This window comes from Lissotriton vulgaris, chromosome 1_1, assembly GCF_964263255.1.
Source record: "Lissotriton vulgaris chromosome 1_1, aLisVul1.2, whole genome shotgun sequence".
In the NCBI taxonomy this organism is placed as follows: Eukaryota; Metazoa; Chordata; class Amphibia; order Caudata; family Salamandridae; genus Lissotriton; species Lissotriton vulgaris.
In genome coordinates, this window is record NC_141685.1 from 455,315,890 (window position 1) to 455,338,260 (window position 22,371).

At 47.8% G+C, this 22,371-nt stretch overlaps 1 protein-coding gene across 4 annotated transcripts in view; it reads left to right on the forward strand.

Annotated features, from left to right (window-relative positions):
• RAVER2 (ribonucleoprotein, PTB binding 2) overlaps positions 1 to 22,371 on the forward strand; it is a 443,388-nt gene that overhangs the window by 419,919 nt on the left and 1,098 nt on the right. The gene's annotated exons all lie outside the window — the stretch shown is intronic.

A 22,371-nucleotide genomic window follows, 5' to 3' on the forward strand; every position in this document is an offset into this window, starting at 1 on the left:
CGCGCAGCAATGTCCCCTGAAAAGTAACATTTTAACAAGTGAATGTGCACTTGCGTGATAAACGTGTATGTGGCCAGCTGCTTTCTGTTTTGTTGAAAGCGACGCCAGTCCCTTGCCGTTGCTTTCAGAGAGGGGTGTGGATGTTAAGCTAACTTGCTCAGTCATTATGGAAATAACTGCCGATGCTTGAGTTACAGAAATTGCACAAGGGGCCTCGAGGAACAGAGGGCGAAGCCGTCCGCCGAAGCCAAGCGTTGACTGGCAAGTGCTTTCAGCTCGATGTCTTTGTCAGTATTGCGTTGCTGCACTTGGTTTTTTCTTTATAGAGAATAATGACCGGAAATGGCTTGGCAGCTTCTCGCCCACTTGTTTTTTCTCGATCTCCGACATCCGTTCCTGAACCCAGCTATAACATACATTTTCCACTAGCCATTTCCTTTGCCCTTTTGTTTCACTAACTTGAAAACTACATTTACCTTTACAATATCACTTACTTACTTGTGTATCGTGCAAGGTTTTTTTTCCTGCATTGTTTTGGTATATTTGAATCCGTTATAAACATGTCTACAGGTCTAAATAGCCAGAATCTTTGGGCACCCCACGCTGACCGAAGAAAAGCTGATTGGATAAATTGTGGCATCCTTTTTGACTAGAAACATCTACAATATTCAGAGATAAGAATGAGCCCACCAAGGCTATTACCCTCTATCAAGTTTGCAGGTCTGTCCTCTCTCTATCAGACTTAACTTTGTTCCACTTTCCACTCCAGTTTCACCATCTCCTCTGATCCACTTTATTGAGCAGCAGTCAGATCTTTGGTTAGTCCCTGCAAATACCAGGTGATTGGTCTCTGGAATAAGTGAGTGAGTGCAGGAGAGACTTAGCCAAGGTATACCATCACCACGGATGCTTCCCTGGAAGGATGGGGGGCACACTACAGGGAATGACTGTCAATGGAAAGTGGAATACGCATCAAAAGAAATGGCACATAAATCTGCTAGAGTTGAGAGCAATTTTTCTGGCCTTGAAGTCCTTTCGAACAGTAATACACGGATCCACATTTTTAATCAAGACAGACAATACAACAAGTATGCATTACTTAAACAAAACAAGGGGGCACAAAATCGGCCCTTCTTTCTCAGCAGGCCCAGGAGATTTGGAGTTGAGCTCTAGATCACAGGATAAATCTTTCAGCAGTGCACGTTCCAGTAATGTCCAATGCACTAGCAGATTCTCTCAGCAGAGCTAAAACGTCCAATCACGAATGGGAAATCCATCAACCGACTCTGGACAGTCTCTTTCGAAAGTGGGGTCCTCCCGACCTGGACTTATTTGCAACAAATCAGAACCGCAAATGCCCATACTTTGCAAGCTGGATTCCCCACAATGACTCATGCGGGGATGCACTTTCGATGAACTGGTGTCCAATATATGCATACGCCTTTCCGCCGATTCCTTTGGTTCCCAGGTTCATCCGGAAAATGAAACGGCAACCATGTCGCCTCATCCTCATCGCGCCCAGGTGGCCTCGCCAATATTGGTTCACTGAGATTCTACTTCTCTCGGAGTGCAATCCCATACAACTTCAACCAATACCGAATCTTCTGACAATGCAGAGGGGTCAAATTTGTCATCCGGACCCAGCTTCCTTGAAATTAGCAGCTTGGCTCCTCAGCACGTTGAATTCGCCCATCTAAATATCCCAGAGAATTGTCAAGGGGTTTTAGCCAATGCTAGAGCGCCTGCTACTATTAAGGCATACAAACTTAAATGGAAAAGGTTTTGTGCCTGGTGTCTCACGGCCAATTTACATCCACTCCATGCTAAACCAGAACAGATCCAACCGTTCTTTCTTCAATTGACTAAATCTGGCTCGTCTCATGCCACACTGAAGGTGTTTTTGGCAGCCATTTCCAGGTTCCGTCAAGATGGCTCTAATTCTTAGTACTCCACTAGAATAATTCAGCAATTCTTCAAAGGCCTATTCCGAATGTTCCCTCCTGTTCGGCGCCCACCTCCTTGCTGGTACTTGAATGTGGTTCTCTCCCAACTCATGCGTCACCCCTTTCAACCTATTCATAAAGTGGATCTCGAATTCCTTTCCTGGAAGATTTCTCTTCTTCCTGCACTGACATCGGCACGAAGAGTCTGTGACATTCAGGCATTCACCATCAAGTCTCCGTTTTTACAGTTCACTTCAAATTCAGTGGTGCTTCGTACCAATCCAAGCTACATGCCTAAAGTTCCATCCGACTTTCATTTTAATGAGCCAGTGATTCTAAAAACATTATTTCCTAATCCGCAGACGGTAGGGGAGAAGGCCTTGCATTCTCTTGACATCAGGAGATGTCTGAAATTCTATCTTCAACGAACTGCTACATTGCGTAAGACAGATCAGTTATTTGTAGCATACGGAAGGATACGTCAAAGATACGCTGTATCTAAACAGACCATAGCCCGCTGGGTGTCCTCAGCAATCAGTCTGCATCAGCAAGCAGGAAGGCCATTGCAATCAATGCCGAGGGTGCATTCTACGAGGGCGGTCTCCTCCTCGACAGCCCTTTTTGCTTGAGTGCCTCCATCACATCTGCAGAGCAGCAACTTGGTCCAGCAAGCATACCTTCACTAACCACTACTGCTTAGATGCTGCCCGCGATACAGATACTTCAGTGGGACGAGCAGTGCTTGGCAATCTTTTTAATAAGGTGAGCCTCTGTTCTCCCTCCTCCTCTATGCTCTTTTAGACGCTTATTTTACATGTGTTTCTTTTTTGTAAGACATACATATGCACTATGGTACAAGGAGCGTCTATGAGCAGGATAATGTGTACTGCTATCTACTCTCATTCAGGCATGTGAATCTATGAAAGACACCAATACTGGAGCACCACAGATTACAGGTAAGTAACTATTGTTCTTTCTTAGCAGCAGGTTCTGTCTTCACATCTTTGGCACTAGCACTGCCACCAGAATACCCAGGTTCAGTAATTTCATCTCTATCAGTCTTTAACTGCCTAAAAAGCACTTCCTCTTAAGCCATCTGTACTTGCCAACTCAATTTTATGATCAACCACTGCCCCAAGCAAAACAGAGCTCTGTGGTCAACATACTGTCCACAGCAAGCCAAAACCACTGGAGGCTCACCCCAGCTGTCACATATGTAGCCTGTGCCAGGCCTAATGCTCCGGAATGTCATTACAGGTGTCATGGTTTGCTCCTCACCCTCTCAGATGCATGACTGGCTCATGGAAATAGATGTGTTTTTATCTGGTAGACTCCCCCCACATTCAGCTCTGGGTTTTGTGAGTAACTAAGAACAGAAAGAGAGAGTAGATCATTCTGTGTCGGACTCATTGAGGGCAGAAGAGCACCAGTTTCACCCACCTTTACCTTCTGTTATTTCCAGTTCAGTCAGGAACACTTGGTTCCTCCCACCATCATCCCCTAATTACTAACTTCCTTCCATGTTCCAATTCCTCTCACTATCCTATCTGATTCCTATTTCACTGCCAAGCTCTATCTCCACCTAATTGCTGCCCTTCAGGGTTTCATTTTGAGTGCAGCCCATTCACAACATACCAATGTAATATGTTTTACTTCATAAAGTGTTCAATTCACTGCCAAGCTCTATCTCCACCTAATTGCTGCCCCTCAGGGTTTCATTTTGAGTGCAGACCATTCACAACATACCAATGTAATATGTTTTACTTCATAAAGTGTTCAATTCACTGCCAAGCTCTATTTCCACCTAATTGCTGCCCCTCAGGGTTTCATTTTGAGTGCAGACCATTCACAACATACCAATGTAATATGTTTTACTTCATAAAGTGTGGAGCCACAAGCAGTCAACATAACACCTATGAAATCCTAAAGTCTAAAGAACTTTCTGACCTGGAGCAGTGATTGTTCCACAAAATACGTTAGCTGAGCTATGCACCGATCTGACATTCTTTGGGTTTTATTTATTCAGACATGCAATATAGAAGACATGATTTGGTTTACTTGATTTTATCAGTACCGCTGATAGTATGTGATCAAAAGGCAATAATGAGCATTGCAAGGAGTGTGGCGGTGTTCACACTAAGAGCACTAGGGCATTGGCAAATCTCTTCTTAAATCCCTAAAACATTAAGATTGCACTGCGTATACATTGGGAGAGATGATACTACATCTGCAGTGTTTGTGTGTGCAAACCAGGCTGGAAAGTCGCTGAATTAGTTACCTGATGAATGAGAGTAGAAGTTAAGATTGGAAGGATTCAACTATATATTGAACACTTCCTTCTCTAATCTGAAATCGTTGCTTCTCCTTTTGTGAATTACTCCCTTTCTATTATGTGTGGGGCTGAATAACTAAGGGAACTATTCAAAGGAAGCTATTCCACTACAGCTCCACCATGGAGCAGGCCATAGGGCCACATTAGGAATTTCTGTCCATCCGGATAGTTTGATATTCCATCTACCCAACCTATTAAAACATTAATAATGCCCTTTCTTAAACTCTTTAACCAGATAAGTTGAATATTTTCCAATGTTTCTCTGTAACTGAGTAGACCAGGGTATATACTGTACCTATTTATAGACTGTACACAGTGAACCCTCATCCACAGAGGTAGTGGATTGCTGTATAATACAAAAAAACAAGCAGTAAAATACAAAAAAAACGAAACCTCAGGGAAAAAATACAGGGAAACAGGATATAAAATACAACTTGAAGGGAATTATCACTAATAAAATAATGAGGATCTATTACATTTAATTTAAGATTGTGGGGGCAATATAGGTAAACATGTTTTTCCTATGTACGTATAACATATGGATGTTATTTGTTATATATATTTCAATCTTTTCAAGCTTGTGTGCTTACCTTTTTCTCCTCATACACAAAATAATTTAAAAATTATCAAAGTCAAGAATAACAAGCATTGGCATAGCCAATAGGTCTTGCCTTTTGGGACCTTATAAGTGTTTAGTTATCCAGCACAATATCCTTGGTGCAACAACATCAAATGTTGGATGGCTAGACACTTAGAAGGTCCCAAAGGCGGCAACTATTGGCTATGCCATTGCTTGTTTAAAGGGTGTGCATCAACATTTTTTGTCTTCACATTTCTCATGTGCACAACCTGTGAATAGATGCATGGTTGCTGCCTACTTCCATGGACTTTGAAGACTATCGTCCTCATTCTGATTACTTCTGCTTTACTTGAGTGAACTTCAGGCACCATCAGTGCATTCCCACTACACCACCATTTTCCAGACAAACCGGTGTTTACGACATGGACGGCCTTCTTGCTAAAGTTGAGACTCCTTTCCACATTCAGTAAACAATCACTACATTATTTGCCCCTCCTCACCCCTCGAAGGAGGAGGAGAGGCTTTATTGGTTGGACCCCAAGAAGGGTTTTGAGCTTTTATATTGATCATACCCAATCAATCAATCATAGCATTTATAAAGCGCACTACATACGCGTGAGGGTCTCAAGGTGCTGGGGGGGTGGGAGGGTGCTCTGCTACTGTTCGAAGAGCTTTGGGGTACACCGCAGATGATCTCGGTGGCTTTGGAGCAGAAGGGGGGGAGGTGGACGCTTTGTGTTCTGCCAGAGAGGAAGGAGGTGGTCCAGTCCAGGGCCTTCTCTTTGATTCCGGCGTCTTAAAGTTTGTGTTCGTAGTGTGCGGTGGCAGACTATATCGAAGGCGGCTGACAAGTCCAGGAGGATGTGGGCCGCGTTTTCTCAGTTGTCAAGCAGGGTTCTGATTTAATCGGTGGCGGCGATGAGGGCAGTTTTGTTGCTGCGAAACCCGGACTGGGACTTGTCCATGATGCTGTTCTCCTCAAGAAAGCTGGCTAGTTGTTTGTTGACGGCCTTTTCGATGACCTTTGCCGGGAACTGGAGCAAGGAGATGGGTCGGATGTTCTTGAGGTCCTTGAGTAAGGCGTTGATCTCTGCATGCTTCCATCTCTCCAGGAAGGTTGCTGTCTCGAAGGAGATGTTGATGGTTTTCCGGGGTTTTGGGGTGCGATGGTGCTGCTGGCTTTGTTGAAGATGTGGTGTGGGCAGGTGTCTTCCGGGATCCGGAGTGGATGGTGTTCAAGATCTTGATGGTGTCCTCGTCGTTGATGTTGTTCCAGGCGAGCATGCGGGTGGTGGTCGTGGGAGCGGGGGTCTCAGCGGTTGCTAGGGTGATGACGGCATCGAAGCTGTCGTGGATGTCTGCGATCTTGCGATGGAAAAGGTGGCCAGCGAGTCGCACAGGTCTTGTGATGGTGGGATGTCGTTGGTGTTGGAGCTGGGGTTGGCGAGTACCTTTAAGATGTTGAATAGCTCTTTGCTGGTCTGTGCGTTGTTGTCTAGGCGGTCTTTGAAGTAGGTCCTTTTGGCCGATCTGATGAGGTGGTGGTGTCTGCGGGTGGCATTCTCGTGGGCTGTGTAGCTTTCTGGTGTTTGTTCCCAGATCCAGTTTTTTTCGAGTTTTCGGCAGGTACGCTTGGAGGCCTGGAGGTCTTCAGTGAACACTCTGGTTCTCTTGCTGTTGTGGGTGCTAGAGGGCTTCTTGAGCGGGGCGAGGGTGTTGGCTCAGTCATCAATCCATATTCTGAGGCTACGGGCTGCGGCGTCTGGGTCGGTCGGGTCTGTGGGTGGGTTCTTGGCGAGGGCGGTGGTTAGCTGGTCCTTGGTGACTTTGCTCCAGCGGCGGTGAGGCATCTGCTGGGTGCGGTGGTGTGTGGGGGGGTTTCCGGAAGGTAAAGTGGATGCAGCAGTGGTCGGTCCAGTGGAGTTCGGTGGTGTGGTCGAAGAAGACATGGGTGCTAGCTGAGAAGATGTGGTCCAGTGTGTGGCCGGCGGAGTGGGTGGGTGTTGTGACGAGTTGTCTGAGTCTGAGGTTGGCGAGATTGTCGGTCAGGTTGGAGGAGTTGGGATTGTTGTTGTTCTCGAGGTGGAAGTTCAGGTCCCTGAGTAGGATGTAGTCTGTGGAGGCGAAGGCGTGTGTGCTGATGAAGTCGGCGATGGTGTCGCTGAACTGCGGTCAGGGTCCAGGGGGTCTGTAGACGAGGGTACCTCTGAGGATGGTGTTGGGGTCGGTGTGATTCTGGAAGTGCAGGTGTTCGGCGGTGCTGAGGGTGTCGTCGGTGTTTGTCGAGACTTTGAGGGTGTTCCTGTGGACGATGGCAATTCCTCCTCCTACTCTGTTGGTGTGGACCTTGCGGGTGATCTTTTTTGTTTTATCATAAGATTTTATTAGTGAGAAAAGCAGAGTCAAAACACAGTCACCATCAATACAGTACATGTAAATCAATACACAAATCAAGCAGATTGTAAATTAGCGTAGAATTCGTCCTACGGGTCCAGCACGGGACCTAGCCAGCTCGGATTTTGAAGAGTCACAGAGTTCACCTCAGTATTTATTCCAGTGTCCCCACTTCTTGTCCCACTTCTTAGGGCAACCTCTAATTTTGTACACTGTCTTTTCAGCAATCATGCAACGGTCCATCTCAGCCACCCAGCCCACCACTAGCGGCCTGTCTTGGGAGCCCCACTTCATGGAGCGTTTATCCAATAGAAAACCCAGCGCCGCCCACTGTAGTTCCTGGTCATTCAAGTCATTGGCCCCCCATATGTTGAGGACACATTCCTTAGGCGACAAGAGGAGTGGCTTACCCAAGGAACTGCTCATTTTTCGGATCGTTCCACTCCAAAACTGTTGCATCATCGGGCAGCCCCATAAGATGTGATAGAAGGTGCCAGGTAAGCCACATCCCCGCAGGCACAGTACGTCAGGGCGTCTTCCTATTTTGGCCAGGGTGAGAGCGGACATGTATAAGACCTTCAATTGGATCAATCTGAACTTATGGCAGATAGCAGATTCCCTAGGGGACATTAGGACTGACCATCACTCCTCTTCATCTAAAGGACCCAGGTCCGCTTCCCATTTAATCCGCAGTGACTGGAATGGATCGGGGAGATTATTACAGAGCTTGCGGTAGGTGTAGGAGATGGCTTTCCCAGGGAGGGGTTCTGACAATAACCTGTCCTCCAAGGGGGAAGTCTCAGGTATGGAAGTAAGGTCTAGGATAGCGGCCAGAATGGCGTGTTTGATTTGTAGATATCGGAAAGATTCTGTCAATGCAAGGGAGTATTTGGTCTGGAGGGCACTAAAGGTCAGTATTTTACCCCTCTGAATAAGGTCCACCACCTCCGAAAACCCTATCATGTCCCATTTGTTGAATCCCTGGAGGAAGCAGAGGGAGCCCAGGCGTTCCGATGACCATAAGGGTGTTGCCTTTGTGAGCATGTCCGTCAAACCCATGCTCTTGTTGGCCCTATGCCATATTGCAACCTTGTCGTCAGCATACAGGGAGATTTTGTCCGTTATATCGTCGTTCCAGTGAAGGCCTCTGATGAAGACATCTGTACGGACCCAGTGGGCTAGGGGTTCAAGGGTAAGGGCGAACAACAGCGGAGACAAGGGGCAGCCTTGTCTGGTTCCGCTGTGGAGGTGAAACCGTCGAGACGTGTGGTTGTTGACCCGGACTTGGCCCAAGAGGTCTGTGTATAGGAGCCGCACCCAGCTAATGAAATGGGGCCCGATGTCAAATCTGAGCAGGACCTCGAAGAGATAGGGCCATTCGATCGAGTCGAATGCCATCGTGGCAACAAGGGATAAAATGGCCATGTCCTGTTTTATAGATTGGCGACTCATAACATTGTTAATCCTCCGTAGGTTTAGTGCTGTGTTACGACCTGGGAGGAAACCGGACTGGTTGTCATGTATTAGGGAGGGAAGCACTAGAAGGAGGCGATTTGCTAGTAGTTAAGCCAAGACCTTTGCCTCCGCGCTAATCAGAGAGATCGGTCGATAAGAGCCGCAGTCGGTGGGTGATTTATTTGGCTTGAGGATGACCCCAATGGAGGCTAGTCTCTGATCAAGCGGAAGGATACAGTTTTCACGGCTTTCTGTAAACATATTCTGAAGATGGGGGACAATTTCTGGGACATGCCCTTCAGGAATTCGATGGGCATGCCCATAGCCCATAGCCTTGCCGGAGTTGACGGCTTAAATCGCTGTGGTAAGCTCCTCTGCCGTAATGTTGGCGTCTAGGGCCTCTCTATCAGCGTCTGAGATGACAGGGAGGTGCATCTCATCCAGAAGTTGCCTGGACTCCTCTGACGTATAGCATGCGCCAGCGGTGTAAATGAGTTCCAGATGATCGGCAAAGGCCTCCGCGATGTCTTGCGGATCTACAGCTGTGGACCCATCTGGCCTGATTATGGACGACACCCATCTGGACCCCTGATCACGCCACTCCAGCCATGCAAGCATTTTGCCCGCGCTGTCACCCAACTCATACACGCGATGTCGTGTGTGGAGCAGTCGCGCTTGTGCCCTTTCCTGCGCCAGCACTTTGTAGGCCAATTGCTGGGTTCGTAGACGGTGAACAGTATCGTCCGAGGGGCCTGTGTTATGGGACGCCTCGAGGCGGATGATGTCAGATTCCGCCTGAAGAATCTGCTCTTTGTGATTCCGTAAATACCCATCTTAAGTGCTAGTGCTAGTGCCTCGCCCTTTACTACCGCTAGGTACGCCTCCCAGAGCGTGACCGCCGAGTTCACAGAGCAGACGTTTTCAGCAAAATAAAATTCAGTGCGTTCATCATTGATATCTGGGATCTGCAAAAGCCATGGGTTAATAACAATGGGACCTCTGACAAGTCCGAGCTCAACCGATGAGAGCCGCGCTTGGGTCTGCGGTCCAGGTCGTCGCACATTGTCATATTAAAATCCCCTCCGATTAGGAGTGTGCCTGTGGGGAGGCGCAGCATCCGAGCGCCCAGCTCCTTGAGGGAGTCTCGGACTAATGTCGGCAGAAGGTATGCAGAGATTATGTTCAGGGGACGCCCTTCCCAGGCGGCCTCAACGAGCGCAAAGCGGCCCAAGGGGTCAGCCCATGTCTTTGAGTAAGTGCAAGACTTTTTCTATCCAGAATCCCGGTGCCGCAGGACCCAGAGGTGAACCCTGCGGTGACCAGTAGTTTGTAACCCCCTCTCTGAAGAGCTTGACAAGTGTTACCCACCAAGTGTGTCTCTTGCAACAGAACGATTTTGGGGGAGTGACGCCTTAAATACTGAAGGACTACGCTTCTTTTTATTTTGTGCCCCAGCCCATTAACATTCCACGACAGGATCGTGAGGGTTCTAGAGATGGACTGCGTCATAGTGGTGGATCAAGTGGAATCTATGGAAGGAGAGGTGGGAGAGAGGCCGCCGGACTGTTGGGACATAACGAGGCATAGGATCAGGAGGTTTCTGGTCCTCTCGGGGACCAGATAACACCCAAGGTAGCCAACCCGCCATTAGTGGACCCAGAATGAGCAGGGAAATGTGACAAGAGAGGACTCTGCTGAAGATACAAAGGAATATTAGAACATCAACAAAACAAACCTGTTCCCCCCCACCCCTCATCCCACCCCCCTCCCTGCTTCCCTGCCTGCGGATTCAAAACTATCCACACCCCAACTAGGCAGAGTGCCTGTCGCCCTCCCAACCATACTAATAACACAGAAGGAGTGCCCCCTGAATGAGAGGAAAAAAGCAATTTGCTCTTTCCTATTGGGTATGGCTAGGAAAGCACAAGGTGCCCCAACACCGTTAACTGGACAGTAGTAGTCCTTTAAGAAGACCCCTCACTCACCAACCTGGTTGGTGACATGCTTCATCATTGGGGTCCCACCCCATAGGCCGAGTGCCTATAGGGTGTGCTAAGACACCTGACTACAGTGGAGCGGGATATTGTTTCTTTTTTATATGTGCTAATTATAAATGTGTGAAGGTATCTTAAAAAGGGCCAGTACTACTCCGTTAAGAATTTATTCCCGCGTCTGAACCCTAATAAAACCAATGTGGCACCTTTGCCTAACTAGGAAGGCTTTGGTGTCTCGAGGTGTGATATATTAAAAAGATTAAAAATAGCCAAGTGTGCTATGTGAAAGAAATTATAAAGTAAACTAGGTCTACATGTTTCAACCAATATAAAAAAATTATCTGGTTTTCGTCAGGACCGTGTGATTTACAAGGGGCGGTACGCACACGCTAAGGCGCGCCCTGCCCACATGTAATTTACAGACCACAAATAATGGTCTGAATGCAAAAAGTGTGTTCAATCCTCGATTCAGGAAAAAACACTCAAAGCGGTTTCTGTCGCTTCATGGGCTTAGGATGAACCAAGACGGCGATTCTCCATCACTTTTTGAAAGCGGTCATCTGTCAGTAAAACCTACTAGGTTCCAGCGCGCGAAGGGGTACCTGGTGAGCCGGTGATGCCTCTCGCCCGATACTAAATGTGCTGTGACTAATGTACCTGTGTATAACAAAAAAATCTCAGTGCAACATCCACATATTAGAAAAGGTACTTGTTAGTCAGCCATTGCAGCCCGGTCAGGGCCAGAGGAAAGCGCCTCCCGGGAGCGGAGATACTTTCGAGTAGAAGTCCGCCGCCCACAGCAGTAGCAGCAAACAGGAAACAGATCCAACGAAACACTGTCCGAACTCTATCTCATATTGGTCCCCGTGGGCGGTCTTCTGGGACGGCACGGTCCCTCGGAGATCCTCCGACTCGGCGCCAGCCCTCTAGCCAGTTCCACACTTCGTCTGGCGACGGGAAGAAACAGGCTTTTCTGTCCATTTTTACACGCAAATTTGCAGGAAAAAGCATAGAATACTTGATGTGTTTGTCACGGAGGGCTTTCTTAACTTCCAGAAAACTGCTGCGCCGTGCCTGTACCTTCACTGTAAAGTCCGGGAACATCGTGATACGGGTGTTTTCCATGAGTAGAGGCGGCCCGGGCGAGCCGCTTGGAGGATAGCATCTTGATCTCGAAAATTGAAGACCCTCGCAATGATGGGACGGGCCCCCGGCTTCGGCTTCCCCCCGGGGCCTTGTGCGCCCGTTCAATGGAGAAATAACTTGAGAGGTGTTTCGCAACGAGGTTTTCCACAAATAGGTCTGCCGCTGGAGCCTCCATCCGCTCCGGAACTCCCAGAATGCGAATGTCGTTCCGTCTTGCCCTCCCTTCATAGTCGTCCAGTAGGGCCCCCTTTTGTTTCTGAAGTTGGGCAACTTGTTGCTGGAGGGTATAGGTGTCGTCGATGAGGGCCGCGGTTTTGACTTCAACATCCTTGACCTTTTGTGTCCATTTTGCGTAGGTCCGCTCTTAATAGGGTCACTTCTATATTGACCGAGTCAATACGAGTCTCTAGGGAGGACCGGACCCCAGCGATCGCTTCCATGACGTCTTCTAGGGTGAGAGCCTTCGCTCCCGGCGAGGGGAACGCAAGTTTTGCGTTCCCCTGAGGAAGCCACATCCCTGTTGTCCCCTTTGGAGCCCCAGGAGTGCTTAGTGATCTGCCTCTGGTTCGATTGCTTGGCCCCTTTGTTCGACGCCATTCGGAACTGCAATACTAGGCCACTGGAACGGCAGGCACAAAGCGGGGCAGTTTACTGTGCAGGGTTTAGAGTCCCTACCTTTGACCGTGGCCGTCTTTCACCAGTTCGGCCAGCCAAGCCACCACAGTCAATCCCAGCGCCAGAGCAATAATACCACGTGGAGGAGTCGGCGCCTTCTGAAACGCACCCGGGGCTACAGACTCAGCAGAGTCGCACGATCCACCCGCCAGTAATATAACGTCACTCGGATTCACTGCGTCATGCAGAGCGGTGTGCCACGGGCCCAATTCCTCCAAGCCAGCCGCAAAAAGTCCAGAAGCTAGTCCCTGATCCGCCCAGTGCGTGAAGGGCTCGCTAGGCGCCCGGGGGAAAGGGCCTCCGTCGGGGCCCGGGGCGGAAGGATCTCGTCTCGGGCCCTCTGGGACACCAAGGCCCAAAAACCGGGCTGTCGCGTAAATGCCGTCCCGGGGTATGGGCGGCTACCACCAGCTCCTCCTCCGCGTCACACCCTGGCCTTCTATCGATATGGTGGGTCGTCTAAGCCTCCGCTGGGATTCGGCGCGCAGCTGAGGTGGAATGCCAAGGGTCCAGTTCTATGAGGCCCAGAGCCTGCCAGCTAATGCCAGGTTAGCAGTCCGGCCGCTTCCCCTCAATACGGCGGGTGATCTTCAGGGGTGTAAGGCGGAAGAGCCGTCGCCAGCATTAGGGGCGGAAGCATTCAGTTACGGGGTCTCAGGAGTGTTTAGACCAAAAACCCGGGGGGTTGCGTGAATGACGCCCCGGTGGGCGAGCGGCGGCCTGCAGTTCCTACGGCCCGTCTGACCCGGGTCCCCAGGCAATGAAGCGGGTCTCCGGCAGCAGCGAAAAACATCCGCTGAGCTCCGATTGAAGGCAGCGGTGCAAGCTTCACTTCTACGGGCCCGGCCACCTCTCAGACAGGGAGGATCATCCAGTATCCGAGCCGGAGTTCCGACGCGGGCGCCATCTTATGAGCGAAGGGGACCGCACTTCGGCAGGTACGCTCTCTCTCACGGCGTCTCCAACCGGGCCAGCACCGTTTACAGGCGTGCACTAGAAGTAAGACTGGGGCCTCCCGATTGCAGAGGAGTCCCCGGTCAGCTAGCTGATAATAGAGGCGGATAATCAGGCGAGGGCCGGGAGCCGCGTTAACCAGCGACCATTCCCTCCGGCTGCTAGCCACGACCCCCCCTCTCTTGCTGGTGATCTTGTAGCCTTCCGGGATGGCTATGGCGATGTCGGGTACCGAGGAGGGGTTCAGTCAGGTCTCTGTCAGGAAGGCGACGTCTGGAGAGGTAGAGTCAAGTAGGTCCCAGAGTTCAGCGTGTCTGCGGGTGTTGAGAAGGATGCATCGGAGGAAGTTTGGTTCTTTGGTGAGTCGGATGCTGGTAAAGCTGCAGTTCCGGTAGGAGAAGGGTCCTTGGGTGCGCTTCGGGGCGGCCAGTCAGCAGGTGCGTGATCGTCCACTGTTGAGTGTGTGACAGGGCTCAGATTATACTTGCTGGGATGATTTATAAAGATACGGTAAAACAGAGGAACTGAAGCGACTAGCCTAGGACGATCTAGGAAGAGCGAGTTCCCTCAAGGACTCAAAAAGTTTCTGGGAAGTAATAAACCGCCCATTATTTAACGAGGAGTTGTGCACCTTGGTCCTGGGTGATGTCTGGGAAGCCCACTGCACAACCATTTTGAACCCAAAATGCCGCCCATGTGAGGTCCCCAGTGAGGATCTTGTCCAAAACCCAACCTCAGCTTGTAATTTAAGTGCGACAATCTCAGTAACTGAGGTTGAGGAAGCTATAGCCAAATGTGTCCGCATGAAAGCCCCCGTCCCGGATGGAGTGACACTAGACCTTTTTAAAACCAACACTAACCAATGGGCTCCATTATTGACCAACGTATTTAAAGCAGTTTTGACCGGCCCTATCCCGGCATCTTGGATGGTGGCAATAGTAGTTCCTGTGTTAAAAAAAGGTAACAGTTGTGATCCCTCCTGCTATAGGCCAATCTCCCTTATTCACGCCTCGACATCTGTTCGTATCAGATATAGTGCCAATGGTGAAAAAACTAGGCCTATTGCTTCGACATTGGGCGTTAGGCAGGGATGCATCTTTCTCTTTATAATTTACACCAATGGCCTTGATGCTTTCCTGGCAGAGAAAGATATTGACTGTCCACGTATTGGGAGTTTCAGGGTCCCGCTCCTCTCCTACGGATGACACTGTTTTAATGGCCCTAACAGCAAATGGCCTCCAAAAATCACTTGATGCATTTTCTGATTTTATGTTCACATTGGATTTAAATGTTAATTTTGGGAAATCTTATTTTATGGTCTGTGGACCTCATACAACGAAAACTAGAAATCACGTGGTGGGGCAAAAAGGTATTGATAAAATGAAAATTTTTAAGTATGTAGGGAACATTTTTAATAATAAGCTGAATAGGGATTTGCTTGAGACTACAATAATGCATAATGTAGATAGGGTGGTTGAGGGACTTTTCCGATTCACAGCTAAATTAGGGCAGAAACCACTCACCGAGCTTGTTACACTTTATAAATTAAAATGTGTCCCGGTGGCAACATATGGTGCAGGTGTTTGTGGGTACCATAATTGTAACCAGCTGCAAATCATGAAAAATGAGTTCATTAAAAGATTACTGTTGGTTCCAAATGTTGCCCCCACAAACTTTTGCCATCATGAGTTCAGTCTTGACTTTGTGGAAGATTGTATAAATATTGGCCCGTTACTTTTATGGGCCAAAATTTCGTTGGTGGAAGCGCTGCCATTTACTAGCGAGGTTATCAAGGATTGTCTTAGCCTTGATGGTGTATTAGCTATCCAATGGCTCCGATTTGTCAGGGACAATCTTCACAAGCTAGGTCTGGGACGTTACTTTGATTGCCCAGCTAGCATCAGTGAGAATGCAAAAAAAAACATAAGAGGCGCATTCTGCTAGGGCCAACATGCACCGCTCTCAGCCGGAGGTAGCAGGCCCTCTTTGATTTTTCCCTGCTCAACAGCAATTGTACCCAACGTTCTCTACAAACACCCAGACTCGTTTTTATCTAACAAGATTCAGTCTATTGACCCTACATTTTTTTTTGTGGCTTTTCCGAAACAAGCCGGGTGGACGGCCAATTTGGTACCTTGCCCTTGTGACAACTTGGTACCCCAAAGCACACTGTACCTTATGCTTTTTTGCAACCTTTATAAAGGTCTTAGGAGAATTTTTTTGGTCCCGGTTGAAAAAAAATAAGGCCATGTTTTTATATTGATAGTTTTAATCAGTTACACTCTCTAGCAACTTCCGATATATGTACTGGGGTCTCTAATTTTATCGAAATTGCTATTAGAAAAGGGTACTAATTGCTGTATCTGATCAAGATGAATTAGAAGTATTACTGTATCCTCTTAAGTGCCCTATTTAGGATTGAACCTTAAGGATTTTAATCTTATCTTGTTTTTATTTCTTTTTAACTATTAAACTGACTGAATTTTCTTTTTCCATGTTGTTTGTAAATAGACCATGGTAACTATAAACTGTATTATCGATTTTATGCACTTTTATGGGTTCTTCTTGAAAACCGAATAAAGTTATTTTGAACTTGAGTAAACAATATAATATAGAATTATAGATGGGCAGCAGTGATAAAGGAGTATGTTTTTCATCAATGGGTTCTGTCATCCAGTGGACAATGAGGGTGAAGCTCGAGGTATCTGAACTTTACTCAGGACCCCAAGGTGGAAACATGCTCTATTCACATTTTACCCATGTATAATTTCGTGTTACGTACAACTCTCCCTGCCCTCCACTCCTAAATTAGCTGCTCTAATGTTTACCATAATCCCCAAAGACGAGGCATAATTAGTCAGCCATACATACATGGCATTCCTGCTCCTCCTAAAGATTATTAATAAAAAAAATACTTGGCCTCCTGCCACTCATCTCCATCACCATCTATATTTACTCTCCTGTTCACCTCCCTGCGAAGTATTACTAAAAAAAAAGGCCTCCTGCCATCCCCTTTGCCACCCTCTGTACAGCCACACTCTCCACTCTCACATGAGAAAAGATCCAGTGCCATGCTAACAGCAACTGTGTGAGAGCAACTGGTCAGCTGGCTTGCTTTCTCCTGTCTGCAGAAACCTGCGCCTACAGGGAAATGTGGGTGTTTGCTGACTATTATCTTCCCTGATGGCCTAACCACAGTGGGACACAAATTTTGGGTCACTCTGTTATTGTATCACAACAGTTAATCAGATTTTGATCCGGTTATTCACGTTAGGGGCTTCCAATAGCACCTTTACAGAACAAAGCAATCCTTGAAGGGGCCCTCCAGCAAGAGAAACATCTCAACACTTATGCAATGACGATAGAACCTCCCTTCCTGTAGTCCCTACACAAGCACTCTGCGACTCTTTAAATAATTTTTTCAGTGAAAAGATACTCACTATCAAACAAGATATATCTAAACTTCCTGTGTGCACCACCTTGGATGAATGTTTTTATAATCCATTAACACTTCACTCCTTCCCTCTCATGGACTTAAAAACCTTCTCAGCTCTATTAAACAGAGTAAAGTCAGGATCCCCTGAGGACATGTGCCCTCCGCACATTATGAGGGAGATCGGACATGCTATTCCTAATGGCATGTTACCATTGCTTAACGAATCCCTCCTGTCTGGAATGGTCCCCCGCAGCTTTAAACAGGCCCTATTGATCCCTCTGACAAAAAAACCCGGTAAAGACCCCCTTGACCTCACAAACTATCAGCCAATTTCTCTCCTGCCCTACCTCTCAAAGATCCTGGAGGCTCATGTCACCAACTGCCTATCGAAATTCATAGAGGATTTTGAATATTTGCAACCTAATCAGGCAGGCTTTCGGCCCTGCCACTCTACAGAAGCAGTGATACTGGCCGTCCAGAACACTCTGAGGTCCAATGCCGATAATAACCTCCATCAGGCTCTAGTGCTTTTTGACCTGTCTGCAGCGTTCGACGCGGTTGACTACTCCATTCTGGTCAACCGTGTCAAACAGGCCGGCCTCAGAGATTCTGCCTTGGCCTGGCTGCATTCTTTTACATCGGAACGCACTCAGTCTGTTCGGCTAGGGTCATTCACAGCTTCTAAAATCAATTCCTTCTGCGGGGTCCCCCAGGGCTCCTCTTTGTCTCCTTTATTATTTAATTCGTGCATGAGGCCTTTATTGTTTTCACTGAGAAATTACTAAGTAACTACATACAACTGTGCAGATGACTTACAGTTAGTCTTTACATTAAACTCGCCCGATGCGGTTGAGGATTTTCAGGCAACTATGACCCACATTCAGAGGTACAAAAAGGGGGTGGGGTCGCACACTACTCACACACCGGCGGAAGTTGCCCCTAAGGACTCTGGTCATTGTAGTAGAGTGTTCGCGATGCATCATCTTTCGATCTTGCTATCTTCGCTGTCTTCGCCATCCCTGGACACGTGTTTCGGGTTTTCAACCCTCGTCAGCAGGGATAGGCAGTGTTCTGGGGTCGCCGATGGCTGCCAATATCTGCCAGGTATAGTACCACTCCGGCGCGCAGGTGCGGGATCCCAGGCTCGTCAGCCCGCTGCTCAAGGGAGCTTTAAGTTACAAAAAGGGGGTGGGGTCGCACACTACTCACACACCGGCTGAAGTTGCCCCTAAGGACTCTGGTCATTGTAGTAGAGTGTTCGCGATGCATCATCTTTCGATCTTGCTATCTTCGCTGTCTTCGCCATCCCTGGACACGTGTTTCGGGTTTTCAACCCTCGTCAGCAGGGATAGGCAGTGTTCTGGGGTCGCCGATGGCTGCCAATATCTGCCAGGTATAGTACCACTCCGGCGCGTAGGTGCGGGATCCCAGGCTCGTCAGCCCGCTGCTCAAGGGAGCTTTAAGTTACAAAAAGGGGGTGGGGTCGCACACTACTCACACACCGGCGGAAGTTGCCCCTAAGGACTCTGGTCATTGTAGTAGAGTGTTCGCGATGCATCATCTTTCGATCTTGCTATCTTCGCTGTCTTCGCCATCCCTGGACACGTGTTTCGGGTTTTCAACCCTCGTCAGCAGGGATAGGCAGTGTTCTGGGGTCGCCGATGGCTGCCAATATCTGCCAGGTATAGTACCACTCCGGCGCGTAGGTGCGGGATCCCAGGCTCGTCAGCCCGCTGCTCAAGGGAGCTTTAAGTTACAAAAAGGGGTGGGGTCGCACACTACTCACACACCCGCGGAAGTTGCCCCTAAGGACTCTGGTTATTGTAGTAGAGTGTTCGCGATGCATCATCTTTCGATCTTGCTATCTTCGCTGTCTTCGCCATCCCTGGACACGTGTTTCAGGTTTTCAACCCTCGTCAGCAGGGATAGGCAGTGTTCTGGGGTCGCCGATGGCTGCCAATATCTGCCAGGTATAGTACCACTCCGGCGCGTAGGTGCGGGATCCCAGGCTCGTCAGCCCGCTGCTCAAGGGAGCTTTAAGTTACAAAAAGGGGGTGGGGTCGCACACTACTCACACACCGGCGGAAGTTGCCCCTAAGGACTCTGGTCATTGTAGTAGAGTGTTCGCGATGCATCATCTTTCGATCTTGCTATCTTTGCTGTCTTCGCCATCCCTGGACACGTGTTTCGGGTTTTCAACCCTCGTCAGCAGGGATAGGCAGTGTTCTGGGGTCGCCGATGGCTGCCGGTGTGTGAGTAGTGTGCGACCCCACCCCCTTTTTGCACATTCAGAGGTGGATGTCTTCAAACCATCTTAAACTGAACCCAGGAAAGACCGAGCTAATCTTGCCTGGGAAAAGCGAGATTAGTTGGGGCCCTCATTTCTGGCCTTTAGACATGGGCCTCCCTCCCAAAAAGTCGCACTCGGTAAAGAGTCTGGGAGTGACCATCAATGAGGATCTTTCCCTAAAATCACAGATCGGAACAGTGGTCTCCTCAGGTTTTTTCCAATTAAGAAAAATAAAAAAAATTGCACACCTCCTTACTCATTCAGCTTTGATCCAAGTAGTCACTGCCCTAGTCCTCTCCCATATTGACTTTTCTAACAGCCTATATCTGGGCTTGCCTGCAGGTCAACTCAGAAGATTGCAATATCTTCAGAATCAAGCTGGCAGGCTGATCTGTAAGGTACCCAAATGGGAATCTATCAAAACAGGACTTGAGAAACTACACTGGCAACCTGTGGCCCAGAGAGCGGCTTTTAAAGCAGGGTGCATTATTTTCAAGGCCTTACAAGGCAAGGGCCCACTGTTTATAAGGCAGCTGATAGGGAGATACACCCCCTCGCGTAATTTGCGATCAGCCCATAAAGATTTACTGGAGGTACCCCGGTTTAGGAGAAAGCGACAGGGAGGCAGTTGTTTCCACTTCTTGGCAGCCTCCTTGTGGAATTCTTTGCCTCTGACTCTTAGACAGAGTAGGGACCTCCTTACTTTCCGACGGACCTACAAAACCCTGCTTTTCACACAAGCATACCTTGAGTAGTGATTGTTATTGGTATTTTCCTTGTTGTGTTATTAATCTCTTTCCCAGCGCCAAGAAGCCCATGGGCGTATGTGCGCTTTATAAATTTTAATTAACATAACATAACATAACAGTATATACCCTTGCTGTCGGCCATACATATAAAATGTAATATGGAGGCACCTCTGTCCTTGTTGTATGGAATGACACATTCCAGCATGGGAAGGACTTTCACATACAAGCATCCATAAATAACATTTTCAATTGATAATTCTCTGACTGGCAATGAGTCTACATGCAGGGTTTCACAGGACATACACATTAGTAGAGTCCAGGCTACAATAGAACGTGTTCGAACTGAAAACTGATTTAGCACTCGTGTCTGTCTAGACCAACACAACTGGTACAGCTCAGAGAGGACAGCAAGACCACTGGGTATAACATTTGGACCATGCAAAGAAATGGTTGAAAGTTGAATGCACAACTACCATATCAAACCTGAGAGAACACAAACATATAATTCGTACTACCTAAAAGAATTAAAGACCAAGCAACTGCTGGTCTCTGAATGAATTTTAAATAAAGAAAACCTCATTGTTGAATCAGGTTGGTCATATCAATTGTCAGTACAACATTGTTGTATAAGCAGGGTATACATTACAAGTAAGTCCAGGAGGAAACAGTACAAGTGCCCAGATGCAAGCCACAGCATGCATGCATACTGATACTCTTCAGGACACGCGCGGAGCTATAAATTGAAGATCGATCAGTACGTTCACTGAACATAATTGTGCCGCAATAGGCACAAACCTAATCTTTGCATTTTAAGTAAGTAAGTAAGTAAAAAAATTTATTGTGCAGTTAATTAAAACCATTACAATGATTGACCCACTATTATAAACAATAAAACCTCAATTTTCTTTATAAAAAAGCTGATAGCCATAGTTAAACAAAAACATGCGTTAAGATTGGGAAGAAAATCCACACCCCCGGCCTCGGTAGTCCATAATCTTGTTTCTTCACTTCGGCCGGCGAATATCAGTGGCAGTCCGTGAGATAAAAGTACCCCCCTTATTAAAATCTTGACTTCAGAACGATGACAGACCGGGATGCGCCGATTTAAAGTGCATAGTGCTACCTCGGCTTCCGTTGGTTTGTGCAAAGTGTGTCGTATAGTTAGCCTTTCAGTGGTTTCCTTTGAGGTTTGGGTGTGGAGAAAGAAACTTGACATTGTATGCTTGACACACTGTTATGGTTGTGTGCACTTTTTTTTAAAATGTAGGTCAGCTGCAATTAAAAACTTTACCAGACAGCAGCTTAGTTGAGTATCTTGGCCAGAGAAGCTTGCAAGCACCGCTTGTCTGCATGACCGTATTTGGTTTTTGTTGAAAATTGGTCTGAGTAGTTGCCGGCGCTCCTGCATCAGCTCGCGGCAAATGGCTATAATGTGGACTATGTCCTCCTCTCCTTCCCCACAAAGGCGGCACACTGCTGGCTTTGGAGGGCGCAGCCAAGGGGGCAGGTGGTATGCTGTCGGCAGCAGGCCTAACCGAAATTTCAGAAACTTCTCTTTGATGGTTCTGGAGAAGTTAGAGAGGAGGTAAGCTTGAGGAGTCGCTTTGCTATAAGATTGTATAGTTAGCCAGCCATGCGAACGTTCAGTCAAGGCCGCTTTGTCCTGTAAGATTGACTCTTTTTTAACAGTGTTATTTACGATTTTCTTGAAGCTTGCCATGGTCCCAGGCGTTGCCCAGAGTTGCCGTAAGCCCAACTGGTCCAGTGCAGTGTCCAAGAACAGTCTGGCTGGGCAAGTTACTTTCGTTTCAACTTCTCTCCACAAATAGAAATTTAAAGTTTCTGGTTGCCCTTTTTTGATCTTAAACCAGGTTTTAACAAAGGCTCCTTTCCTGTCCAGCTCCTGTTTTTGTATACCAAATTCCAGCCTCATTTGCGCTGGAGATGTATATCCAGGCAGCCCGTATATAATTCTTAGCGCTCTGGCGATGGTACCATTTAATGTTTCCGCATCCCTCCCTCTCATGGCTTCGCTTCCATAGGTGATAGATGGTATTAGTTTGGCCTGTATCACCTTGGTCAGAGGGAGGAAGCTCGGGCCCGCGGTTTTGTTCTTCAGGTTTCTTAGTGCTACTGCTGTCATAAGCCCCCTCTTTTTTATTGCCTCAAATTGTACTTTGTAATTGCCTTTGCTATCGATCATAACCCCCAGATATTTGTAGTCTTGTACGACTTCAAGCTTGCATTTTGCCAAGTGCCAGTTATGTTTTGTTTTTGTTTTCCGGTAATTTATACACATGACTTTTGTTTTGTCTTGGTTGATGCTTAGTTTGTTAGTATCCGAGTATTGAGATGTAATGTCCAGCAGACGTTGTAAACCTATGGGTGTCCGACTGATAAGTGCTAAATCGTCTGCATATAGG